Raw genomic sequence first — 18,484 nt, 5'->3', positions numbered from 1 at the left:
AAATATAACCTCTTGGGAAAATATAATCTTGTAAAGTCAATATCTGTCTCATGTATCCTAAATAATCATTGTGTATCATTATCCAATATATCCAAAATGTACATTTATGCATATTTTACAACGAATATTCTCTAATATAGATATATTGCTGTGTGTGTAATGTGTTCGGAAAAGTAATCTCTAGAGGAAAATAATATTTTAACTCCCGCGGGGATGTCAGAATAACGTTATACATTATCACACATCTAAAAAGGCAGTATCTGTATATCATGTTGTATCAGTTGAAACATATAATTTCCACATTCTTATATCTTTTGTAGCCCCAAAATACATTCATGGTTATAATATTATTAAATTGTATGATATTTGCGCGTGTTATGTTTTCTGCGGGAACGTCGAGTGTTATACCACACCTCTGAAAGGCAATATCAGCATATGATGTATCCTATATAACGTATCATTTCTATATTTTTATATAATAATGGCCAAAGTCGTGCATATCAAACCAATGTAAGTCTTGTACATTATATTTTAATGTGTATACGCTTTCGGGAAAATATAATCTCTGGGGGGAAATAAAACTCCCCCCGAAATATCAGGTGTTTCATATCAAATCTCTGAAAAGAAAATATCTGTAAAATGTATTCCATAAAACGTATCATTCATATATTCTAATACTTTTAAGGCCAATATATTAATTCATGCATTATATATTTGCATTCTATTGTGTTTGTTTCCGTGTTCATCTATAACTATAAGTATACACATTTGAGTGTGTCTGGGTGATGGTTATCAGGCTGAAACAGGGGTGATTGTCAGTGTATGACAACGGTAATACAGAACAAAAATGCAAACGTAGACATGGTAGATTGACTAGCTCTGCGATGGACCGAAAGCAGTATGACAGACATGCAGACAAACAGAGATAAGTACACAGACAAACTAAAAAGCACATACGCGTTTACACTTACAATACTATGTGTACATTATGTACATGCATGTATACACACGAACGCACACGAGCTCACGAACAAGAAGTCATGCACTGACATCACTGCAGTTTATTAAGACGAACTGTGAATAGAGTTACATGAAAACTGCGTACTTGGAATATAAAAATTACTTCATCTTCCTTTATAGTAACCCTGCCCAACTCGCAATATCTACCTGATATTGGTAGATTATGAATAATCTTATCAGGATGAGTATAGAAATCATACCGGTAGATAAAAAAGGGAATACACAGTGACCCATACGGCATCAATCTGTAGAATGTATAACACAAATCCAGGCTAATAAATTCGTGCACAGTGATACAATGTATCAATCGAAATTCCCCTGAATAAGAAAAAAGCACCTTATGAAACCAATAACATTGAGCACGTTAAGAGGTAAGCCTACTCAATTTGAATCAAGATATCATACATTCTCTTCGTTATTTTATAGAGTACGCATAAAGCACGGCTATCGTCTGACCCTTCAAGCATTCATGCGGACACATACTTCGCATTACACACCCAACACCCCATTAGTACGTAATGAAGTGATAGATTCTTGTATAATTTCTTATGAAATTAGAATTTCTTATAAATTTCCATAGATCATCATAACATTTTCTTTTTTTTTTCTTTTCAGGTTTATCTGAGGAACTTTATAAAATAACCTAAACGTTTTCCAATTATACCAACATTTATAGTAACCAAATCGAAAGAGAAACTTTAAAAAGGAAATTGGTTTAATTGCTTGCTGTACACGTACAAATCAAATGACTCAATTTGTGAGGAGGGCTCTTGTAAGAATTATGGGTAATCGGAAACCAACCTGATAGAACAGTGTTTTTGAGAGTTCACACGAACACACCATCGTATTTTAATGTAGTCTGTTTTGTATTTTAACTGAATGAGAAGGTGGGACTTTGTCATAGTTAGACACTTGTCATTTCTACTGTTTGCAGCAAATCTTTCTAAGATGTTAGAACCCTTTTGGGAGAAGTTATTATAAACGGCAACAAAGGAGGATCATTTGATAAAGAGAGGAAGAAATACCTACCAATATTCACATTATGCATCATTTATCTGACTTCGATTCTCGCCATCCCTCATAGATGTAGCATGTCTCATTTCTTAACATGATTATGAAAATTATGAAACCAGTCTATTCATCAACATACACGATTCAAAGTAAATGAAAGGAACAACTTGTTTACGGCAAGATCTGATAGGATATTGCAGCTTTAGTTACAGGCAATCTATGCGTTGTAAAAAAAAAAAATGCGTTATTTACTGGCATTGGAGATCATTGTTGATGTTCATAACAGCGATTAAGAAGCCATTAATATTATAACATGCCTAGGTAATTATGATATACAGATATAATCAGAGTACTACCCCATGTGGTTTAAATATTTCCCTAACCACAAATACATATGAAAAGTAAAACAAAAAGGGGTCATCCATATTACAGGAAAATTAAACGCAAAATAATCTCATCATAAATTTGGATTGAGAGAATAATAATTATCTGTACACTTCAGCGAAGTTTGACGAAAATCGGACAATTCATTCGACAGTTATGATTTTTATCGACTTGAAAGTGGTTACTATGTTAAAAGTAATAATTCCCCTGCACTTTTGAAAGATATAGATTGAAGGCGCTTTCATTATACTAGGAAATTGAAAATATGTTGAATCTTCTTTACATTTCTTTGTATTTGTATATGCATGGGTCATAAATTTTGAAGTCGTCTCATCCAGCGACAGCAGCACTGAAATTTTAAAGACGCGTAAGTTTTGAACGGATTGTCCAAATTTCTTCAAACTTCACTATTGATATGTTCTAATGATATTGCTTAATTCACTCAGCCGATATAATATTTGGGATTCACACCCTTTCAAGATAAAACGTAGGCAATTGTATCTTCTATAGTAAGCAACTATTTGAATAAGTAAACGATAGTGCTTATAGGCTTAGGCCTATATAGTCTGCATTATAGCCAGAAGAGGGAGGATTTCACGTCTATTGTTCATAGATTCAGGTTGTGCCATAATGACCGCGATTGTATATAATGCTTATTACAGTTGACGGTACGGTATACATACGTAAACCTCACGACTTAAGACTCAATGTCCCTTCATGAAGTTAAAAAGTAACAGTGTATCTTCAAGTATTGATCAATAATTTGTTGTCGGACATGAAAAAAAGGTCCCCTGTACCCTGCAGAGACCGGATGGCTCGCTATAGAATAGACACTCTCTGGTTTCTCCACACAGGGCAGAGAGTAACACCGAACCTTACAATATTCAAGAGTACTGATGGTTCCTAGTAGGATATTACCTTGAAATATTAGTACCGATATACCTTCTTTTCTTCTTCTTTTTTCTTCGAGATGTCTCGTTTCTAGAATGCAGCGATGGTAAGGAAAGAAATCGGTGGTAACGTCCTAAAGCAGTCTGCATATTAATCATTCACCTGTGCAGCATGTCGGGCTAAATCAGTCCGGACTACGTCAGGCCGCAGGCGGTCGTAACAGAAACAAAGTTGATGGACAGACTGAGAGGAGTATGATAAACAAAATGTCCTCCGATCATCAAAGATACTTGTCCTCTCATATGCATAATGTACATGCAGAGCGTTTGGCAACACATGGATCATGTAGTTTTATTGCAACATGCAAGAGCTTGCTAACACTCCTTATTAAAGTTATTTCACTGTCCAGCACATTGTAAAGTATGCAGCAAGTACTTTATACTTTGGAGTATGATATCTATCAGCATAGTGCAGCATAGCACGGGTAACAAACTGCCAACTTAAACGTCAAAAGTGACTAACGTTTTCCCCCATTTCAATCAATGCCCTTTTTTCGGTGGTTCAAGAATGGAACACGTAACTCTGCTGTTACCGTCGGCAACCTACACTCTTAAAACATCCGGGTCAGAACTGACCCGGAACTGGGCCGGTTGGGGTCACACACCGTTCCGGGTCAGAAATGACAAGGAATGGGGTCAGATATGCCCCATTCAGAGTCATTAATGGGTCAGGGTGACCCCATTCGGAGTCTTCATGACCAAATTCCAAGTCATTGCCAAGAAATTGGCAATGACAATCAAAAAATTTCACATGCGTCAGTCTTAGGAGGGTTAATGTGTTGTGTCTCGTCTACGGATCGTCCTTTTCCGTTTCTGACAGCAATGAATACTTAACAGGCTCCGGGCTTTTGGTGTTTTTCTTCCTCGTTTTCTCGTTTGCCTGCATTCATGGTGGTTGGAGAAAAAAATTGAGAAAAACAGTCGTTTAACAACAAGACAATAACGGCAGATAAATAAATTGTTGGAGCCTATAATTCTGAAACGATGATTCATTTGTAGTTTGGACCATACCTTGCATTGCTAGGAATGAGCATACAAAATCCTGGATCGGTAAAGAAATACGAGTGGTCATCGTAAAGCAGGGATAACTCTCCGTGAAGTATTTTTATCCTCCCCAGCGCATTCTGAATGAGCGTTCTCTGCATTTACTAACACTCTACTGAATCTTTATTTCATAGAGTCTTCGTGGTCGAAGGACTACTACGCAAAGGAGGCACATGGAATAATCCAAATCGGAGTTACATTCTGCTCATGAGCAGATAAAGATCAATGAAAACAAAAAACATAATGAGACACGGAGATGACACGAGAAATGTCATGGACTGCCCTTGAATGTTTTCTTTCATTTGTCTTTACATTGCCGGTAAAAGACCATTCGAAACATTCAAGGCCAGCTTGCTAAGATATATATTAGTAAGTTGGACTACGTAAGTGGTTTATATCTAGCTTCACTTTTTTTCGATACTCAAAAATTCGGATCTGCGAACTGTTCTACGGTAGATTTCACTATATAAGCCAACATGACATGACACATGCAACAAATCTTAGCGAATAAACAGAATTGTACTTGATCATGCCAGGACGGTAATTCCTCATTCCATTAACCTTCCGAAGAAGAAGCGAACTCTTTACCTGATACACGATCAGCATCACGACAGCGATGATGAAAGATAAAAGAGCGCAGGAGAAGAAAGTCACGGGAGCGCCGTAGACGGAGACACACACGCCGGCAATCACGGCCCCAACGCCCTGGCCAAGGTAAAAGACGCCCGAAAGGCAGCCCAGCAGACTGGCAAGATTCTCGGGGTGCACTTCGGAGCTCATCCGCGGCACCACGACGTTCCACGTTAGCGCACGTGACATCCCTGAAAAAGAGCGAGAAAGTTTCATCGTCACCGGAAAAACTTGAAACCGGAAGAAAACTAATCCACAGGATACATCGTTTGTTATTCATGACTGAGTACTAATGTCAAAACACCAATACTGAGTTTTCTATGGATAAAGGTAAAGTCACATGTTTCCTCTGTATAGGACTATCATGTGACGATCATAGTCATTCCGAACATTATGTTAGCTTCATCAGACTTTTGAAAAGAAGTATCTGACATATTATAGCTTCATGAACTGCCCCCAGAACAACTACAAGACCCACCGTGTATGACCTCGAATGCTATAATCCCTGGAGGACGGGGGACAAGAGCGTAGGCAAGGAAGCAGATGAGGTAGCCAGCCGTCCCGGCGATCAGGAGGAACTCGTGGCCACGGTTCTTGATAAGGCCGCCCAGATGGAAGGCGAACGAGAGCTCTGAGATCCCGCTGATGATGCGAGACGCTTTGACCCAACGTTGTGGTGCACCTGCAACAAACGGAAGATGAAGATTCAATTTTAATGACGTCAACAATAAAGATGTAATATAACAAAGAGAGTTGGTAGTTTTGTTGTTGTTGTTGTGTAACAAACATAAAAGTAAATACGCTGCTTAATTCAGATATCATGAAAGAGATTTTTTATCAAAAATTGAATCTTAATTCCAATGTGGTGTTTTTATGTTTGTCTCCATCTGTTTTGTTCTTACTTACATCACGTAGTTACCATTTTAACACGTGGTCTTAATTGGGAGAGATATCTGATTAGTGATCTATCTATTGAGACAAGTGGGTGTTCTGTAATCAATGGGTAAAATCATTTAGCTTTTGTCAACGGCCTTCTTGCTTCAGTAGGCCTAATTGCAAGAGAAGCGAGCAGGAATCAGCACGCAAAATAAAGTCACTCAACCAACGAGACGAAAGTCTCGCTTACGGGTTCGACTCCCGTCGCTAGCGCGTGATCATGTCAGTGCTAGCAGCGCGAGAGTCTTTGAAGAGGCTACTAGCAATTAGGCAACTGTGGGAAATTGTACTTTGAGATTGTATTGAAATAATAACAATTAAAGATTTAACTGTGAACTCTACGCATAATTATGCCCAACGTATCTCTTTTTATAGATACTTTGAATTCCAGTCCTAAATCAGCAATATCTAACTTAATAGTAATACAATGAAAAAGAACAAGAGTTCGTTTCCTCAGCCCTTCGCGCTACCTTGTGTGGAGAGATGGAAGGGCAAGAAGACGGTGATAGCGCCCTCATTTGCGGCGAGATACCACAGAACCATCACGATCAGCCCAGGGCGAGCCCTGCCGAAGACTCTTCGTAGGTTTAACAAATTCGTCTCGCTTGGATCTTTATGCTGCAAAAACAAACGGAAATTAAGATGGGATAGGAGAATGAGAGACGACAAGGATTGAGGGCAGAACTGTCCATGTATGGAAATTACAATCTAAACGATATAATAATGACGCCATAGAGTATATTAGTTTATTCGTGAAGTCATCTTTGTCCTTCTCAACTGTGTAGCTGTTGCATATTCATGATGGAAGTGGGGAGGGAAGGTCCAGCAGTTCTGCACAATGTTGTGTGGAACATGTCTAAATACTTCTATGATTTTGAGAGAGAAATGGTCCATTCATCCGTCTCTCTACATTTCCAGAAAATGTAAATTTGACGTAATATATCCATAATCGTTCTTCTCTCCGTAGTCTTGTTCGTAGTATCATATGCTTAGTTTCTTTCCTCCCTCTATATTTCTTTCTCACAACCTCTTGTAAAAACTCTCTAATTTTCTGGAAAAAAACACGCTCACATCTCTTTGAACTTCCCATTAGAACCCCGCCCCGCAAAAATAAATAAATGAATAAATAAATAGATAAATTAATTAATAAATGAATGAATGAATAACTAAATAAATGAATAAATAAATAAGTAAATAAATATATAAATGAATAAATAAATAAATAAATAAATAAATAAATAAATAAATAAATGAAATAAAAATCCAACAACAGCACCCACGATTTCGGTTTTCAAATCATTTTCAATCATATGATTACACATGCAACTAGGCCACAAAGGAAGCTCAGTCAGGCATCTCCTACACATATTACTTCTATTATTGTTGTTGTTGTCAGTTTACCCGTTGTTGCCTATGCACACTGTCCGGTGGTTGTGAAACTGACCGTAAATTTGATGCAGTAGGCCGAGAGGAGGGCTATCGCGCAGCTCGTTGTGCCGAGAAAGATGACGAAGGCTATCCGGTAGTCTTCGACCACGATGTCCACGGTGCAATGCGACCATTTCGTTGAGGACAAGTTGATGAACGTGGTCACGAGAATAATACTGGAGGAGATAGGAAATGTTATATTTCATTTATTCTTTCGTCTTGATCATGTTGATTAGGGGGAAAAAGACATGGCCAAGTAGGGCCTACGCAACATCATTATGTAATTTGCTTAAGAGAGAAAGGGAAACGGTCGAAAGCATGAAACTTCAAAGGTGCAGTAACCCGTTGAAATCAAACAATAGACTTCAGTTGTCTGTATGAATATGCGTGTATGTGTGCGTGTATGTGTGTATGTATGTGTGTGTATGTGTGAGTGTTGTATCATAGGGTATGTGAATTTGTTCTCAAAAACTGATGAGTATATAATAACTAACTAAATATATTTATATGTCTGTTTCATACATATTCAAATGAACGATTATTTCTTATGTCTTATGTCTAATTATGTCCTAAATGAAATCCAGTAAAGAATACTGAAAATGAGTGTGTGTGTGTGTGTGTGTGTGTGCGATATTTGAATTCAAACAACGTCGTCAGAAAAGGAAGAATTCAGACACATGTCTATCATGTATGTGGTTTTGTATTATTATGAGGGAAGGGAGTCATTGCTTTCAGTAAAGATTTTTTTTCACCATGTTAACATCTGTTTATTGTACTTCTTTGACGTAATAATGTTAGGTTTTTTATGTTTGTTAAAGTGCATTTCCACTTCCAAGTGGAACGCACATCAGTGAGTGCAATGTGAATTTTTAAAAAAAATACAGCGGGGGGGGGGGGGGAATATGATTTAAACACCACTCACTAGATGGCGTATCCCGCGTTACCAAACGCGCGCTGCCACCCATACTCGCGACTCCGCCCAGGGCCTAAAGAGTGAACGGTAGCGGTGTCGGTCAACGACATCGTCGTGCACTGCATTACGTTGGCCACGGTGATGAGGGCGAAGACGGCGTAGAAAGAACCGATGAGGCTCTCATACTCGTACATCCAGCCCTGGAACGTCGCACTTGGACCTGAGGGGATAGATATAAGGGAGTTGTATTACATGTTACATAGTGACAACAAAGCTGACAGTGGTGGAGATATGGATATACTTTTTTTAATTCTATTTTTTAGCTTCCTGAGGTTGGAAAGTGAAAAAAAGAATGAAGTTTTGATAGCAAAATGAGATGAGAACTGAGAAAAACCATTAACATCTTCATTCTGGAAAATTATTTTGAGACATTGAAAAAAATAGACGAGGTATGGAGCTAGTGTAGCTCTGTCGTATTATATATGTAGCAGCTGCGTTGTAGAAATGTATAGGCCCCACCCTATACATTATCATTATTATGAAAACGAAGCAAAGAGAAAAGGCAATGCAGGCATTATTTAAAGATCTATTACTTTGGTGTCTCTAAAAGATTTACGTATAGATAGCCCATCGGGAGAAAATGAAGAGTTGGTATGATTAAAGATCTACACTTGATTGATGATCGGTAAAAGACACGGGTATACTTCATAGGCCATTCATTAGTATCATGTCGACTGTACCTATACTCGTATTATCATTCCTATCATATTATTCGAGGCGACGGTGAAACGAAAGAGCATACAATACAGTAGGCCTACATCATTGCACAGTGTGAAATGTTGGTCTCAATTGTCAAATGCACTAGGGGAATAGCACTCAATGGGAAATTTTGCATTTTAATAAAAACAAAAGAACTGGAGGATCACATGCGTGGGGGGAATAATGGGAGGAGGGTTCGTGTTGAATAATCATCAGAATTTCTCTTTCAATTGTCCTTTCCTGGAGTCACGAGTCATACTGGAGTTCGTTCCGCGAGGAAGGACTACGAAGTTGTTACGGTTTAACCAAGTATAAGTAGACACCACGGCCATCGTAGCTACGTCACGTCCTAGCAGACCAAACAGGGGATGTGGTAGTGACAGACTTGACTGAATTTGACACAGCTAAATTTGCTGTCCCACAATGTAAACGTTCGTTGTTTGAACTTCATTAAACGAATAGTTTGAAACGCGCCCAGTGCTTTGCAAGCTAGAATGCAAACATTATTAGGACACTTTAATCAGCTATTATCGTGAGTCACTGTATCAAGCATGTCATTTAGCAAACATCACAGATCTACACGAAAGCAAAGCACAACTGTCAAGCACTGATTCACCTCTCTTGGAATATGTGTAAAATGGCGCTAGAAGGTCACGATACATTGTAGGATTGTACAGTGATAGAACTAAAACAGTAATAGTCATCAGCTTTGGGCAGTAAATAGCTAGTTCATAGTACAACAGTACTCCTTATATTCGGCTTTATTAGACACACGGACAAACATACACACACAACTCAGTTAGGTTCTCACGTAAATTCACAATGCATGCCTAACTATTCGTTTTAAGTAGCCTACGCGTTACCTTTCCTCCATTAACCCTTTAGGGACCTGTTAAAGCGATAGTGACATGGGCTTTGGTCAGTGCGTTTAAATGCTATTGAGTTTTCCCATTTTAATTGGCACTCAGATTACCACAAAGGATTAAGTGCACTGAGTTTGTGATAAGTTGAGTAGGAGTGGGCGGCACACAGTGACAATAATAATACCGAGGTGAACTGATTAGATTTCTTTAAGCATGGAGGTATTTCTTCGGTGTACTTCCATATACTTTAAGCAAGATACCGCGGGACCGTTGCGATGGCTTAATTTCCCCTCGGAAGGACTTAGACAATGAGGATAAACTGCCTTGCCTATATTGGAGGCACAAACCGCAATACATAGCCAACTACAGGACTTGAAAAAGTGACCTCGTGATAGACAGACCGTACCGGGTCTCATCCACTCAGCCACAGCAGTTCGTGATATACCACAAATCACATAAAATGTATCCTAACCATTAAAGGGAACCAAAACCAAAAGAGAAATGTGGATTGAGTAGGTGGATTAACAGTAGTAGAACACATCAGTGAAAGTATGAGGAAAATCGGACAATCGATGCAAAAGTTATGAATTCTTAAAGCTTTGGTATTGGAACCACTGGGTGAGGAGACTACTGGAATTCCTCCCTTCATGCGTGGACAACGATATAAAGGAAATATAAAGGAAATTCCGGGAAAAAAAAAGATTCATTTTTTTTTTCATGAAAAATACTCACTCCATCAACTTCATACTGACATATGCTAAGTGTGGTAATTATTCCCCTGCTTTCTGAAAGCGTGTAGCCAAGGACTCTTTCATTACGCTAGAAAAGTGAAAGCATGTTGAATTTTCTTTATATTTTCTTTATAATTTTTGTCCGCATATGATACCATAAACTCAAGTAGTCTCCATATCCAGAGGTTCCAACATCTAAACTTTGAATAATGATAACTAAAGTCTTTTGCATCGATATTGCCCGATTTTCCTCAGACTTTCACAGATGTGTTCTACTAATGTTGCTGCTTTCACTCAATCCACATTTCTCTTTGGGTTTTGGTTTCCTTTAAGGTTTTCTTCTGCCGTAAACAAAAACATGAGTAGACGCTGATTTTCGATAATAAAATCAAATATAGCCGCTTCATCTCATCAAGAAAAACAAAATATATTATAGAGATTAAATTTCACAGCAAAATGCAAATGAAGCCGCATCGCAATCACTAGCAATATGTATAACTCTATCGTCAAATTAACAATGCCCCTTTTAAAACGACTCTCACCTTGAACCGAGGTTCCGACGGGCACAGTGATGGAGCCCCAGAATTTTCCTCCAGGATAACACTTCTCCGCCCTCTCCGACCACAGCGTGCTGGTCACGTGGAGGACGTTCAGCCACGAGGGTCGCACGTCGTATCCTTTCGTCGTGACGTTGTCGGAAATCATGCACGTGTCGCTGGTCTGCCCGAAGTTCCGACTGTACCCGGACATGACGTAATGTGACGGATTCGACATCCACGACGTCGGCCGGCTCATCTTCGTCAGGTTCACCTTGGCAATCGATTGCTGCAGCTGCCTCGCCGCGAGCGCACACGATGCGAGCTTGGGTGCTGGGATAAAGTTTGTCATCAAGGAGAAGAAAACCCAGAGGCAGAGGGCAAACAGGAGCATCTCTTTGCGGCATTTGAATTTGTCGGCGATGTATCCAACCAGGGGCGTGGTGAAAAAAGATATGAGGCGGGGAGTGCGAAGATGAATCCCAACTGGAGTGGGTTGAATCCTACTTGGAGTCCGTACACGGAGAGGTACAAACTCAAACACGCTTCGCCCCCCTCTCATAAAGATGTAGAGGACTTTACAGTGCACCAGAGAATCGTCCATTTTTCTGCGACAACTGTTGAAGGGCACCCGTAAACAGCCCGGTGCGTCCCTCTTTGTCGTTTGGCAGCAAACTTCTCGGAGTTTGCTGTCTTCACCGTCGTCATCTTTTTCTGGCGCCTTCTTCCTGCTCCTGCTCGAGCCTCTCCACGGTGTGAGAGTACGCGCTCAGGAGCCGTGCGCGCTGCTGAGTTTTCTTCCGTCAGTAACAGGCATTTCCGTCACGCTGGGTACCGAAATCGACGGAGCCACTGTCCGTATTTGCCACTTCCCAGGGTCATAGCACAGGGAGAAATAACGGGATCTCCCCGTCGTTTCTCTTGAGGTGTATCACACTATGATGAGCTAAACCAACGCTGAAGGGCTTGTAGCTGTCGCCCGTGGCACTGACTGGTTTCGTCACCTCTTCTGGCCATAGATGTACTATTGTTAGAAACAAAAAGAATAAGGAACAATAAAAGTTTATTCTAAATGATTCACTCTTTGGCAAGTCTAGCATAACTAGTAAGATCTGGACCATGATAAAATTAACTACCCTTTTGGAAGTGAATGTTATCTTCCAAAAGTGAAAACAAAAGAACATGTAGACCTATGCAATATTTTTATGACCTCAATGCCTGCATTATGAAAATTCGGTTTCATTGAATGTAATTTCCCATTGCTGAGAAAATGAATCTGAGTATTATTTTATAAACTTTCCGAAGTTAATATCAATTTCAACATTCGACAGGAGTCTTGAATTGACCATTGTGCATGGCAAAACAATACGAAAAGTTACATTTTTGATTTGCCCACGTGTATTTTACGTTGAGCCCGGTAAAACTGCATTATATTATCCAAATAGCGAAAAACAACTTAATGACGGTATGGCAAGCAAGAGGAACGCTATCGGCCATCGCAGAAGCTTTCTAATCTTTTCCACACTTTTCGTGTGGTACTTTACACACAAGACCTAGTCATGCATGTATACCCTCTTCATACAAAAACAAACGCTTTCATACAAAAACACTTTTAACCAAATCAGAGTCAGAATGAAAAAAGGGCGTATTATTCATGTGCGCTTTCTGACAGGGTCATCTGCAGCTCTGTTGAATAAGTAAAGGCAGTGCCAATCCAGGCGGATGGCTCTCTAGGGCTATACAGTGCAGCCACACTGCTAAGTTCTTTCAGTTCAAACTGTACTTTACATTGCGAACGTTCCAGAAAGGCTTCTGATATTAATTCTGCTGACCGTGTAGGCCTACCCAGTATCCCACTGATCTTTACACAAATTCTACGTTTCATGAAAATACGGTGATCATAGGCCAAGGTTCAGTTTGCGTGTTCTTGTTCTTCTTTTCTCTTCGTCTTTTTCTTTTTCTTCTCCCTCCTTAATGGTTCCTTTCCTTTCCTTCTTCTTCTCCTTATCATTATTAACAATACGTAAGTTACTTACACTACTATTATTCATTCGTAGCATATCATTATTATCCTTGCTATTAACATTATTATTATCACAATGGTTATCAATGCTGAATAATTACAGTACATTAACACATCATGTCTCACGGATTTCAGTATAGACTTTCTATAGTCAATCTCCCTATGGGTGCGAATTGTTTATGCTTGGTCCGGCATAAGGCATGTATGCCTCTTAGTTTCCAGCATTGTTTTTGTGTACTGTGAGGGTCGATGTGGTCTGCCGCTTTTTAGTGTGAGGCAATTTATAAACAAGCTCATCTCGATCCATGCTACATAATCGTATATGGGCAACTGCTTTGCCAAGGAGTGTATGTATCTCATATGTTACTTTGGATTCATGCTTTCAAAATTAAATGTTTTGGTTTTAGTGGTTCGATAGATAATAATTTCAGTAGCACCTCCATACACAATGTCTGCTACATGAGGGCCTTATACATTAAAAAAAAAATGGTTGTTATACATAATTTGCCTTCGTCCACAATCATCTTAGCTGCAGCCAATCTGTTGTACGCCAATTGAATTTGTGCTTTGGCATTGATGATTACTTCAATAGTTACAATGAATTTGACTTTTTTGTTCCAAGAAAGAAACATGGGATATCACTCGTCCCCTTGAACATCCAAGAAATCGACTCTTAAATCATGTTACAAGAAACTCAAGGAAAAAGAACAATGCGATAAGTTGATAATTCGTGTATTTCATATCAAAATCCATCTCGTTGGCGAAATTATCGCAGCTGCACGTAATCTATCCCTTTTCATCTCATATTAAACACAAAAAGCGCAAAATCTCACAGATGTATAGTTATCACAAGATTTTTGTGAGAATTAGTTGATAATTGAAACATGTGAAAACATTCCCCCCCCCCCAAAAAAAAAAAAGGGGGGGTCAGCTTGGAGTTGTTTGGGGTTTTCTTGAGTAGGCATGAACATCATTTAATCACCAGTAATCATTTGAAAGAATGGGAAAGTGTCTTGTAAAATAAGCGTAAATTAATCTGTGTAGATTTCTATATCTTTCTATATGACATTTCTCTTTAGAAGATTTACTCGAGTGACATGCTGTGAAAATTATTTCAAGTTATTCAAATGAGTTGAAGGTGAAGTTTTCGTAAATTTACATGACATTCACACTGCACACATTCCTACACGTTTCACAAAATACCTGTCGCAAAGTTATCAATGGATGGATCTGCTAGTCAACATTATGCCTTGTTAGTATAAACGAACTCAGTAAAAGGCCTATTGAGTTTAAAGGTGCACGTCACGCCCACGACACCCACGAGTCATACAGCCCACGAGTTATACAGCTCACGCGTCATACAGCCTATGAGTTCGATACTAAGCAAACAAGGCCCACGAGACCGACACATTAAAGGTCCTGTTTACCTTTGGGAGCAGTGATTTTAAAATGTTCAAGATATCACATTTGTTGCATAATGTGTAGGTCTGTTGTATCACAAAACATCCTACCATATAAAATTTTGCAATAATGCCTAAAATATAAGGAGATATGAGTATGTTTCTCATTAACCGTAACTGTAGACAGTTTAGTCTGGAAACATTTTGATTGAAACTGTTGTTTACATTTTTATTTAACAATACTTAACATCGATTATACGGATTCAAGTTTTTGCAGTGGTTGTGTTTATCCCTAACTCACATTTTAGAACCATTTCAAAGCACTAATGCTGGGTTTTTGTTTCTTCTGCAAATGGCAAATTATGTCTTTAAGCCCCGTGTTGTAGCTGTCGAACTCGTGGGTTGTTTTTACCAAGTGTCGAAGTCATGAGCTTTATTTGCCTATAGTGTCGACCTCATGGACTGTAATGGCTCGTGAGCTGTATGACTTATGGACCTGTTTTCAATGTCAAACTCGTGGGCTGTATGACTCGTGGGCGTCGGTCTCTTGGAACGAACCCTGATTTTAGTGTTTTCGCGGCGTGGATTCATGCTTTATTTCAATATTTCAGCCATTAGTCATTTTGTTGTATAGCCTGGCACATTCGTTTGTCACGGCTCTCCACGATGATCATGTTCTGTCTACATAATAGTATAAACGTGCATCACCTACAAAAACAATAGACTACGCACACAATGATGTATTTGCCATAATTTGCACACGTTCAGTCAAGTGCAAACCTAGTTCAATAGCTAAGCTACTGTGTAAAACACATAAATCTAATCACACAAGATCGAGGCGTGAGAAAACAATTAGTCCTGTCTGCAGGCAAGACAAGTACGGCCTATGGTCTACACACATAAGTCAGGCGCGCTCACATTGTGGCAAATTTTCAAGCGAATAACTGCATACTAGTAGTGTATAGGTTTTGTAACTTTCAAGGCCGTTTTGTAGACAAAACTAACTCGATTCTTTGACTCGCACAGCTACCGAGAAAACGAATGCTTAATCTATAAAGATGCCAGTGTCTATGGGATTGGGTGACCTTATTCTATCTTTGTTTGGAAGTATGTGTGTGTGTAACTGTGTATGCTCTTGCGTGTGAGTGTGCATTTGGTGTACAAAAGTGTACATGTATCTGTGTGTGTTATTTTGACTGATCATAAGCTTTAATACTAAGCGTTAAAATACATTAGATTAAGTGAAATTCCAACAATCCACTTGAGCAGTGGATAAGGAGGAAAACTGGTTTAAAAAAGAAACAAGATTGAAATACGACTGATCTGGGGCTTCAATGAGCATCGATTTCATGAACCGATTTTCAACAATGATAAATCAAAACTTCAGGATGTTAGGTTAATGTTTGACTGGGTTTGAAATAGCATAGGCCTATGGGCAAAAATATCCTTTCTTCTCGTAAAGAAAACAAAAGCCATTCTACTTTGAAAATGTTAGAGAAGACATCATGATGTTAGAACTATCAAAGAGATAATCATGGAAAGGGCTAATGATTACAGAGCATATAAAGCGAGAAATGTTTTGGTGAACCCATAATCATAGAGTCCAATTTTCATTTCCAAAGCCCCACGCGCTTTTTGCTATTCAAGGAATGCAATTGCAAATATTTGCTTTCATGTAATTTCATTTTGCAGCGATAGAAAAATCATGTTTTGTTTGTTTATTTTTGGGGTTTTTTTTTTGTATTCACAGGGGCATGAAAATAGAAATATATTTGCTTGAATTCTTCTTGATCTTTTAGAACAAAATGAACTAAAACTGTCGTGATCTGGCAACTACAAATATTAAACCCATGTCCCCAGTTAAAAAAAAAAGTATGAAACAGAATTACAAGAAAAGAACCCCCTTATGTTCATCTGTATAACGTATTCTGTACGTTTTGCTAAGACATTGTAAGAAGTGTGTTTGAATTTCAACTACAAGAGCTTGTATAACGATTTCCAAGAAGGCACAAACTTATATGGAAATTTCTTTCCAGTTTAGTTTGATAGAGTGATATACACTTCACATATTGTAAGCCAAATCGTCATTAAAACAAGTTCAGCCACAAAAGGGACATACATGAAGTACAATATATGACCTAATTTTTTCGTGGGTCAGCGTATTACACCCTCCCGCACCCTTCTTAAACTCCGGTAATATTTTAGAGGTTCACTCTGTCAATATTCACTTCCGCAGATTGTGTACAGACGAGATCTAGGAATAGTAAATATTTGATTCTCATCATCAATACTAATGTTTGCTGTCAGACCGTCCTGTATTGTGTTAACCAAGCACTTACAAAAGATACGATAAACTTCACCTTCATGCACAACTTGGTGTGACAAAGTAATTTCGATATTATTTCAAATATTTTCTTGGTCTTCAGCATATTCTATTAGAACAGGGTCTCCGATAAGGGAAACCCACGCAGAATGACTTGAATGTTTCGGCTGGAATACATTGCAGCATATTTTTGCTTCTATTTTTCCTGTTTGACATGTTTATCACAAGACTTAAAGGTACATGTATCTCCTTTGCAACCGCAGTGAGCCCAAAGAATACCGTGCAAACATTGAGATTGCCATCTTGTATTTCTTCTTTTTTTGTAAGTGTGTCTTTGTCTGGAGTTTCAACTCCGGTGTTAGAAGAACAGAATGAAAAAAAAAAATCCTGAATTCCGGCGGTTTCTTTTTTTCCCCAGGCTACCCACTGTGAAACCTTTCGTTCGAAGTAAGGGTGCGCCGATCTTGTTTGTGAGGAAATTTGCATGTAAAATGGCTTAACTCTTTCTTTAAGCACTGAAGATTCTACTTTGAAAAAAAAAAACAAGAAATATATCTATTACAATTATTCAGAAGTGGTTTTCCTTTGATTAGAGCCATGACACAGAAATAAAGAATAAAGAAAACGGGATATTGATCTCTTCTCACTTGCACAGAGAGATGATAAGGAAGCTTGTTAATTCAGTTCATGAAATTCTTCCGTCGAGACGTTGATGTATAGGGCAATTTGTCAATTACAAAGCTAATTAATCACTGAGACAAATTGGCTTTTGTATACTTAGATCTTGTATTTAAGGAAAAGATGAAGACGTTTTAAGTCGAAGTTGGTCCAATACTTCACGGACTCGTACCTTTAAGTAAATAGGTGTACTGCTCGTTGACGACAGTGATCTACCATTGTAATATCTAACCCATGAAACCACCATTCCACACTGAGGGTTCCCTTTTTATGCAGGATTTACAGGCTTATTCATACACCTCAGAGTCCAGGAAAGGAACCAACATTAACGCATTCATTCATAGCCATTTCTTGTCAAGAAAAGTAAGGCCAATTGTATACGTAAATGGTATGCTTGTGTACCATGTACAGTATACAAGTCCAGTTTTTTTTATTTGAAAAATGCTCAAGATTTGAATCCGTCTGACTATGTAACTTTCTATTCACACTTATAAGCAATCTCTCACTCATACACTTAATTATGGATACCTATACCTTGTTATATACTTTGGCTCTCTACCATGATAACCAGAACTTGTAAGAGCACATACACATGGGGTATATAGAGAGGGGACAATTAACACTGATGTTCTCGCTACGTTTCGTTCTCACCTGCAATAAGGCATTGAAGGTACAGGGAAGGGGTCTTGGCTCACACGACGATCCGATCATTATTATCAGCGCCCTATTCTCGTAAAGGGATCAATTCAGTCGCACCGGCACTACGACGATAGTGGTGTATTCGCGGTCTTCTCCGACTCTTCAAAACCCGCCTACGGCGATCCCACACTGTGGATGGTCTGCATCTTGCACCCG

At 38.8% G+C, this 18,484-nt stretch overlaps 1 pseudogene; it reads right to left on the bottom strand.

Moving 5' to 3' along the window:
* Positions 1–4,155: 4,155 nt before the first annotated feature.
* On the bottom strand, positions 4,156–18,191 carry LOC139720265 (major facilitator superfamily domain-containing protein 6-like; annotated as a pseudogene).
* Positions 18,192–18,484: the final 293 nt, after the last annotated feature.

Source organism: Diadema antillarum, unplaced genomic scaffold (genome assembly GCF_040938485.1).
Source record: "Diadema antillarum isolate AM-2024a unplaced genomic scaffold, OU_Dant_1.0 scf00000125, whole genome shotgun sequence".
NCBI classification, from domain to species: domain Eukaryota; kingdom Metazoa; phylum Echinodermata; class Echinoidea; order Diadematoida; family Diadematidae; genus Diadema; species Diadema antillarum.
Note: the sequence above shows the minus strand (reverse complement) of the source record. Positions and strands in the feature narration are given on the sequence as shown.